Genomic DNA, 8,226 nt, shown 5'->3' on the forward strand with positions numbered 1-8,226 from the left:
GACATACTATATTTTGTAATTATATTTTGAAACAGAGTGTAATTTCAAGGAATATACGAAATATGTAGGTCACTGAGATAAAAACAAGTTTTCTTTGCAAAATTCTAGAGGGTACGAGGGTGTGTTGGCCTGTCGGTCATAAATTTTATTACCCTGTTGACTAGGCAAACGAGTCCCTTCAAAGATTTTCAATTCTTCACACCTGTATACTGTCGTAGCTAAACAGAGCGCAAGTGTAGTGATTTCCATACTTGAACTCGGTTGCATTTCTTTCACTATATCCAGAGTTGACTATATAAAGTAAACAATACATATAGTATAGCTCACCAAACTTCTAATACAATCCAGCTCCATGTGATGGCTCATCTGGATCTTCTTGCTGCTCATAAAGATCCTCCAACTTTCGTTTTGCTACGTTTCTCTTCCGTCTGGCTTTCATTTCAATATTTTGTACCACACGCTTTGCTTCTATTTGGACAAGTCTCTTCATTGCTTTTACACAATTTTTACCTGGCGGGAAACCCAGTCTCTGACACATCACCAAATTCCCTTCATTGAATGAGGCAACAGCATCCTACATTCCAAAATACAAGGTAGGACACCAATAAATGTAGTTTTGGGAAGTCTATTCCAAATAACACTGTTTACACTCTCATTTAGATTCTGTGTCCTGCCGTGTGAACATTTCTTCAGCAACTCAGGCTCACTTAAGTCTCTAAATATGGGCTTCATTTCTTCAACCACAGTATGAAGAAGATGAAAGTGATCAGCATGTTTATAACATTCGCCTTTAGTCTTGGCTCGCTGATACTTGCACCAACTTTGTGCACGCTTAGGACTGAGTCCATGGCGTGGATCTTCATCAGATGATAGCAAATGGAAATACTCTGCCCACGCACTCTCATTCCTTGAAGATTGTTTGAATTTCTTCTTATTGCCAAACCATAATATTTTAGGATGTCAACTATAGGTGAATCAGTCACATGTCCTCTACCACCAAAAAGTTTTCCATCTTCAAGTTTCTTTTCTCGCAATTTTATTTTCAAATTTTTTAATCTGGTACCCATCCTCTTTTGTACATGCCCCAAGCATTCTAATTTTGACGCTGTTGTATCACCGTAAGGGGCAGTCTGGAGAAAGCTTTGTGTCTCTAGGAATCACCATCACCTAAATAATTTATATATCATACATTGTACTTTTGTGTGGATCTATTAAAAATGTTTACAACACCAGAAATCTCCATGCCTCCACCAGTGCCTTGGTAGTTTGCACTGCATGCTACTTCATGTTTACCTTTTAGTTTATCCTTACATATACAGTGCTTCTATAAAATGTCTACATCTATAACTTTTTCTGTATCGGCACTTGTACACGTTACAACACCATGTAATGAAACATGCCCCTAGCGGTGCCACGATCCATCTAGGGCAACTGTCAAATCCCTGTTGTTAATATTTTGTGTCACTGCTTCTACAGATGATTTCATCGAGTCTTTACATACATTCTCTACAGCAGATCCTAAAATACTTATAACGTTGATGCTGGGTTGCAAGAAACCTGTTCCATAAATTGCTATTATCTCGTTAAGTAACGGACCTTTAAACTATTCCATTCTTTAAAGTATAGGTCGTTGCAAATGTGATATTTAACAATCTGTTAGCTATTCCACCTATTAAACTTTCCAGTCTTTAAAGTGTAGGTCATTGCAAATGTGATATTTAACGATCTGTTAGCTATTCCATCTTTAAACGGAAAAGATTCAAAACGACAGAGCCATCGTAGCCGGCGCAAATAATTCCCTTATTATACGTGCGTGTCGCTATGGTAATATTGTGTTTTTGGATAGTCATTGTTTTAAAACTTTACTGACCCAGGCCAACATGCAACGATTCTTGGTACAGATTGATAGAGAAGTAACCCTTCCTGTTTCGGTACATCTCATTCAAGTGTCCACTAGGGCTTTGAATTTTCATATGGCTACAGTCTGCACCAATAACGTTGGAAAAATTACAAATTGAGAAGAAATCCTGCTTTACTGTTTGTACAGAATTTCCTTGAGGCATAGTAACGTATTGTTCTCTCATTCTTGCAATGCAGTCACACATCTTATTATTCTACAAACTGTAGATTTATAAACATGAATATGATCCACTATCACATTCTGAAACGCTCCTATTGCGTAATAGTGCAAGGCAATTTACTGTGTGTGATATGTTTTCCAATATAATGCCCTATTTCATGCAAGAGAGCCATCAATGTGTCTTTCGATAATCTAAATCTAACCTTAAAATCAATATTATCGTATTCTTCTAGAGGATTCGATCTGTCTCTCAGTATTCTTGGTCTTGGTAGATGTTGTACCATATCAAACATAACCTCTGCATCAAACGATTCTATAATAGTAATAAAATTGTTTTATTCACAAAACTTTTCTTATACACACATGAATCTCGATTTCACTGTGATATGTACAGAGTGTTCCGCTTATAAGTATAACAAAAGAAATAGCTATAACTTCTGAATTAATACAAGTATATAGTTGAAACCAACTGCTACAAAGAATGAAAACTGGGAATTTTTGTTACCTTATGTTCCATAAACCTCAACATGGCTTCCATTGGTGGCACGGGAAATATCCAACCGGTATTCAACCTCGACCCAAGTGTTATGAAGCATCTGTGGTGTAACATTGTTGACAGCAGCATAAATTCTTTCTTGTAAGTCTGCCAAATCACGTACTGGCGTCCTGTAGACCTGGTCCTTAACAAACCCCCACAGGAAAAAATCAGGTGGTGTTAGATCTGGTGATCTGGCAGGCCATGTGATGTACGGTGATCCTCTTCCGATCCATCTTGCAGGGAATTGTTCGTCTAAGAATGTGCGAACCATGTTGGCAAAGTGTGGTGGAGCCCCATCTTGCTGGAAAATTGCTCCATCTGGGAGTTGTGGCACAGCATACAGTTGCAACATATCCAGGTACGTGTTTGCAGTGACTGTCTTTTCAGCAAAGAAATAGGGACCAATGATTCTGTCACGCATGATCCCACACCAAACATTCCATTTAGGGGAATCCCGTTGGTGTTCAATTACGACACTTGGATTTTCCGACCCCCAGATGCGACAATTGTGTCGGTTTACTTTTCCACTGACGTGGAAGGTTGCCTCATCTGAGAAACAGACTCGAGTTAGAAATGTGTCGTCATCGTCCACTTTATCCAACATTGTTTCTGCAAAGCGTTTTCGTTCCAGTTTATCATTCGGCGTAATCATCTGATGAAGTTGCAGCTTGTACGCTCGCAAACGCAATCTTTTATGGAGCACTGTATGCACTGTTGTTGGTTGGGATGTTCAACTGCACACTAGCCTGTCGAATGGATTTCCGCGGCTTCTCTGAAATGCCTCGCGAATGCGTTCGACATTTTCGTCAGACACTTTACGCTTGGAATGTTTACTTGCATTAGACAACAAACTTCCTGTTTCTCTGAGCTGCCTATCCCATTTCATTATTGAGACGTACGTCGGTACAGCTTCCCTCGGTCTAAGATTGTACTGACGGCGAAACAAGCGCTGTACACGAATTATGGATCTATGTTCTGCTAATGACAGCACACAAAAGGCTTTCTGCTGTGGCGTCCACATGCTGACTGACTAAAGATACGATACGAATTCTCTTATTTAATGATCTGCGCATGCGTGAGTCTTCTAAAAATAAGTAACAACAATGGATTAAAACTTCCCAATTTCCTCTTTACAATGGTACCAATCTTAACCCATTTGCATGCATTGTTATGAAATTATAATTATTTCTTTTGTTATACTTATAAGCGGAACACGGTGTATATTACATTTCACTTACTTCTGATGATAACATATCCACGAAATTACTTAATACTGTCAGATACAAAAACAAGAAATATACGTACAATATGGCGGCTAACGATTCGTTAACAGTTTATAGCTCTGATTTTCGACCTATAGTTTACAGAGTGCTTTAACAAACCAATAGCTTTAAAGGTCGTTCTTACAATGCTTACCTTCGCTGAATGAACAATTATAGGACCAATAGTGTTTAACGAACCTATAAATGCTTTCTTGAACCCAGCATGAAACTTTGATGGAGGTTTGGGTAAGTTCAGGACACCACAAAGCTTCTCACCAGCTCTTTCTCCTTTCCCAATAATACATAGGCCATACACAAGCCTCAGATTGATTTCAGTGACACATTTTTCTCTCTCCTATATTATAATAATGTTTCACGCTATTAGAAAAGTCAGGTTTCTCTTCACACACACTACACTGTAAAACTAATTTACAAGCGAGACCAACACCTCTCTTTGAAGATAGGGAAACATGGCCATAGCAACTTCTACAAACAACAAACTTCTAACTTGCTTCTTGTAATGAAGATCATCATCATCATTGGCTCAACAACCCATTGAGGGTCCTAGCCTTCCTCAGTATTTTATTCCAGCCATCTCTACTTCTGGCCTTGACTGTCCACATTCGTGCACCAATAAAGTTGGCATCTTCTTATACATTATCCTCCCATCTGCAGTTATTCGTAACAGTGGGTTTTTCCGGGATGGGGTCGTTAGCCCTAAGCCCAACCATCCAGCAACACTGGGTGGCCGATGATTTTCTGTTAGGGTTTACTCCCTTAGCTGATAGTTCCCAATTATAGCATCAGGGACTTGGTTTTTCGTCCTTGTATGCTTAGCCGTAAAACGTCTTGTAATGAAGATAAATTAATAATTTCATTTGAGTCACAATTATTTAATTCTAATGCGTTATAAATATTAATATTTACATTAAGTTCATTTTTAGATGAACATTGAAGCACTTCACTTTTTGAACTAGTGGGGTTAATCTCAACACCATGTGGCTCTCACAGTACTTTAGGCTTTGGCTTGCCTACATTTATCCTCCTTTTGAAGATAATCTTTCTTTTAGTAATTTTAAACACTAAAAAGGCACCATGTAACTTAGACACAATGTAAATGCCTTCAAAAGTTGAAGAAATTTATGCAAAACACATGTCTGTATTTACTTACTGTAACCAAACAAATGCAGAAAAAAAAGTCTAACAAAAACAATCCCAATGTTATAGCTTTCTTTATAAAAAAGTTATTCAACATTGAACTTAAGCATTTTTTTTTCATAGTTCCCTTAATGCAATTCTAAAAAGACAAATAAGTCAATGTTACTCAGAAGCTTCAAAGCGCTACCAAACCTTCATTACTTTTAACATACTCTGTCGCAAAGAAACATATTGAAAATAAACCATTTATCTCTGATTCAGCTATTTTAAACAGTATGTCTGCAATAAAATATAAACTGTCCTAATGTCAACAAAAAAAGGGAAAGAAAATGCAAAGTCTTGAGTTGTTTCCCTCCTGGAAATTATAAATGAAAAATCAATCATAAGAACATTATTTCAATAATTTTTCTGTCATAGGTAAACTAAAGCGTCCAAACAAAACAAAAAATGAAGGCCTAGCGACAAAATTCTTCTTTCTGTCTCCTTGAGCTACCGAAGGGGTAGACTGGAGAAACAATCTTGTGTCTTAGGAATGCAGAAACGTTTTAATACCTGGAGCGGATGAGATACTGTTGTACATACAACGGTTCATTCTCAAATAGACACTTTTTATAGTCCTCAAAGGATATGTGTCACTCCGTATCTTCTACGAGAGCAGCGGCGGTAACGCCCTTGTTCTTAATCTGAAAGTCTCCACCCTCGAAACATACGGCGTACATCTTTGCTCTGAGACCCACAAATTCTACGTTACGTCTGTAATTGACCTCGTCCGCCCATAGACCATGTTCTTTGTGAGTACCATGCGTCCTAATGACATAATTTTCGGGTGCCATTTCGCTGAATTTGGCTACTTTAGTAATACATTAATATGATTTAACGTGTGAGTAACATCATATTACTCAACAATGTAACGAACATAGTGTCAAATATGGAAACACTTCTTTCTCCATTCTTATTATCAAAAAATGGAAACAATTGACAATGACAATATTATATTGTTAGTTTGAAAGATAAAAGAGTAATAAATTCGTTAACATTACATTATTTTAACATCGCATATATATTGATGTGGCAGCAATTCTTAGCACTTCTGATAACATAGCATAGGGTTTTTAAATTCGTGAAGTTTACATGTTTTACAGTATTCTTTTAAATTGTATTACTTCAATTTCTATTAAGAAAATTAAAGTTGAAAGGGGCCTTCAATACCAAAAAACACAAATGTGAAATGATGAGAGAGAGATGGAACGGAGAAAAATTCTCTCCGGCGCCGGGATTTGAACCCGGGTTTTCAGCTCTCCGTGCTGATGCTTTAACCACTAAGCCACGCCGGATACAATCCCGACACCGTTGAGAATCGTCTCAGATTAAGCTCCATCTCTTGGGTTCCCTCTAGTGGCCGCCCTCTGCACTACGTCATAGATGTCTATGCACGCAGGACCGAAGTCCATACATGTGTAGAGGTGCACTCAGATGAGTGACTGGTTGGCCGGGGTCCGACGGTATGGGCGCCGTCTTTAAATCACAAAGTGATTTATTACGCATATCATATTTATTTTGATGTACCGAAGTACATATGATATTTCCATGCAGATATTCTGCTTTCTCAGATGATGAGAGAGAGATGGAACGGAGAAAAATTCTCTCCGGCGCCGGGATTTGAACCCGGGTTTTCAGCTCTCCGTGCTGATGCTTTAACCACTAAGCCACGTTCCATCTCTCTGTCATCATCTGAGAAAGCAGAATATCTGCATGGAAATATCATATGTACTTCGGTACATCAAAATAAATATGATATGCGTAATAAATCACTTTGTGATTTAAAGACGGCGCCCATACCGTCGGACCCCGGCCAACCAGTCACTCATCTGAGTGCACCTCTACACATGTATGGACTTCGGTCCTGCATGCATAGACATCTATGACGTAGTGCAGAGGGCGGCCACTAGAGGGAACCCAAGAGATGGAGCTTAATCTGAGACGATTCTCAACGGTGTCGGGATTGTATCCGGCGTGGCTTAGTGGTTAAAGCATCAGCACGGAGAGCTGAAAACCCGGGTTCAAATCCCGGCGCCGGAGAGAATTTTTCTCCGTTCCATCTCTCTCTCATCATCTGAGAAAGCAGAATATCTGCATGGAAATATCATATGTACTTCGGTACATCAAAATAAATACAAATGTGAAAGGTAATGAAAAGCACGGGAACTCCACTTCGTAACATTTTCAAAATCACTCGGATAACAATCTACAAAATGAAAGTGCACACATAAAAATACGATGTGCTATAATCCCACTCCAAACAGTTGTCTTCCTTTTATATCGTAATTCTGCAAAATGTGGAAGATTCCTATGCCATCAGAAAAGAAAAAGAAATTGGTTCAGTCACAATTAAGTATTGTGAATGCTCATATTTAAATACATTTATTTTAACATTATTTCCGTTCTCGTTCTCGTTGTCGTTCCCGGTTTATTGTGAACCAGCCTTAAGACGAAACTTTCTACTGAAGGAATATATATTGGTTTTCGGCCGGGTTGGCGACCGTGAGATGTCGTTGACGTCCAGATACAATATGTGCTCCGTCTGCGGATCGGTGACCACCGCGTGTCGTCTAGAGCATTGCGAGACGCCGCCGCGTATCTGCTTTTCTATGAGTCTATATAAATATTCATCCCGTACAATTTTTAACAGTCCTCTACTACGCAATATAGCGTTATGTCATGTATACACGGGATCCACTCATGCTCAGAAGGCATTGCGACGGAATTGTTCGAATACGTCCGCTAGCAGCAGGACGTCCAGCCTGAGGTAGTAATTGTGATATTCCTCAAATTTAGTAAACGCGCGTTCATTCCTGCACGCATCCTTGTAGACGAGACCGCCACGCCTCGTCTTCCTGTGGGAGTGGCAAATTCAATTTATCGACACAGTCGAACCACTCGTACGGGAAGGGAGCCTTACCGGTCAGGAGCGTATCGAAAACAGGTAACGGTCGACGTTAGCTTAGCCAACGTGCCGACAGGTAGTTATACGTGTCCAGGAATCGAACCGGTACCATAGGTTCTGAATGTGCACCACGTGGACTGACTTACATGGAAAGTCCATTAACAGTGTTGTATGTGACTATGCTGCCTGGCTTCTGAGAATCATGCACAAAATGCACCAAACTGCTGATTCCAAAAGAAACTTT

The 8,226-nt window shown here is 39.3% G+C and overlaps 2 non-coding genes across 2 annotated transcripts; one reads left to right on the top strand and one right to left on the bottom strand.

Moving 5' to 3' along the window:
* Window positions 1-6,300: 6,300 nt before the first annotated feature.
* On the bottom strand, window positions 6,301-6,372 carry TRNAS-GGA (transfer RNA serine (anticodon GGA)). Its single transcript has one exon. It is a non-coding gene; the product is annotated as a tRNA-Ser (tRNA).
* Window positions 6,373-7,045: 673 nt separating this feature from the next.
* On the top strand, window positions 7,046-7,117 carry TRNAS-GGA (transfer RNA serine (anticodon GGA)). The gene has a single exon. It is a non-coding gene; the product is annotated as a tRNA-Ser (tRNA).
* Window positions 7,118-8,226: the final 1,109 nt, after the last annotated feature.

Source organism: Periplaneta americana, chromosome 16 (assembly GCF_040183065.1).
Source record: "Periplaneta americana isolate PAMFEO1 chromosome 16, P.americana_PAMFEO1_priV1, whole genome shotgun sequence".
In the NCBI taxonomy this organism is placed as follows: domain Eukaryota; kingdom Metazoa; phylum Arthropoda; class Insecta; order Blattodea; family Blattidae; genus Periplaneta; species Periplaneta americana.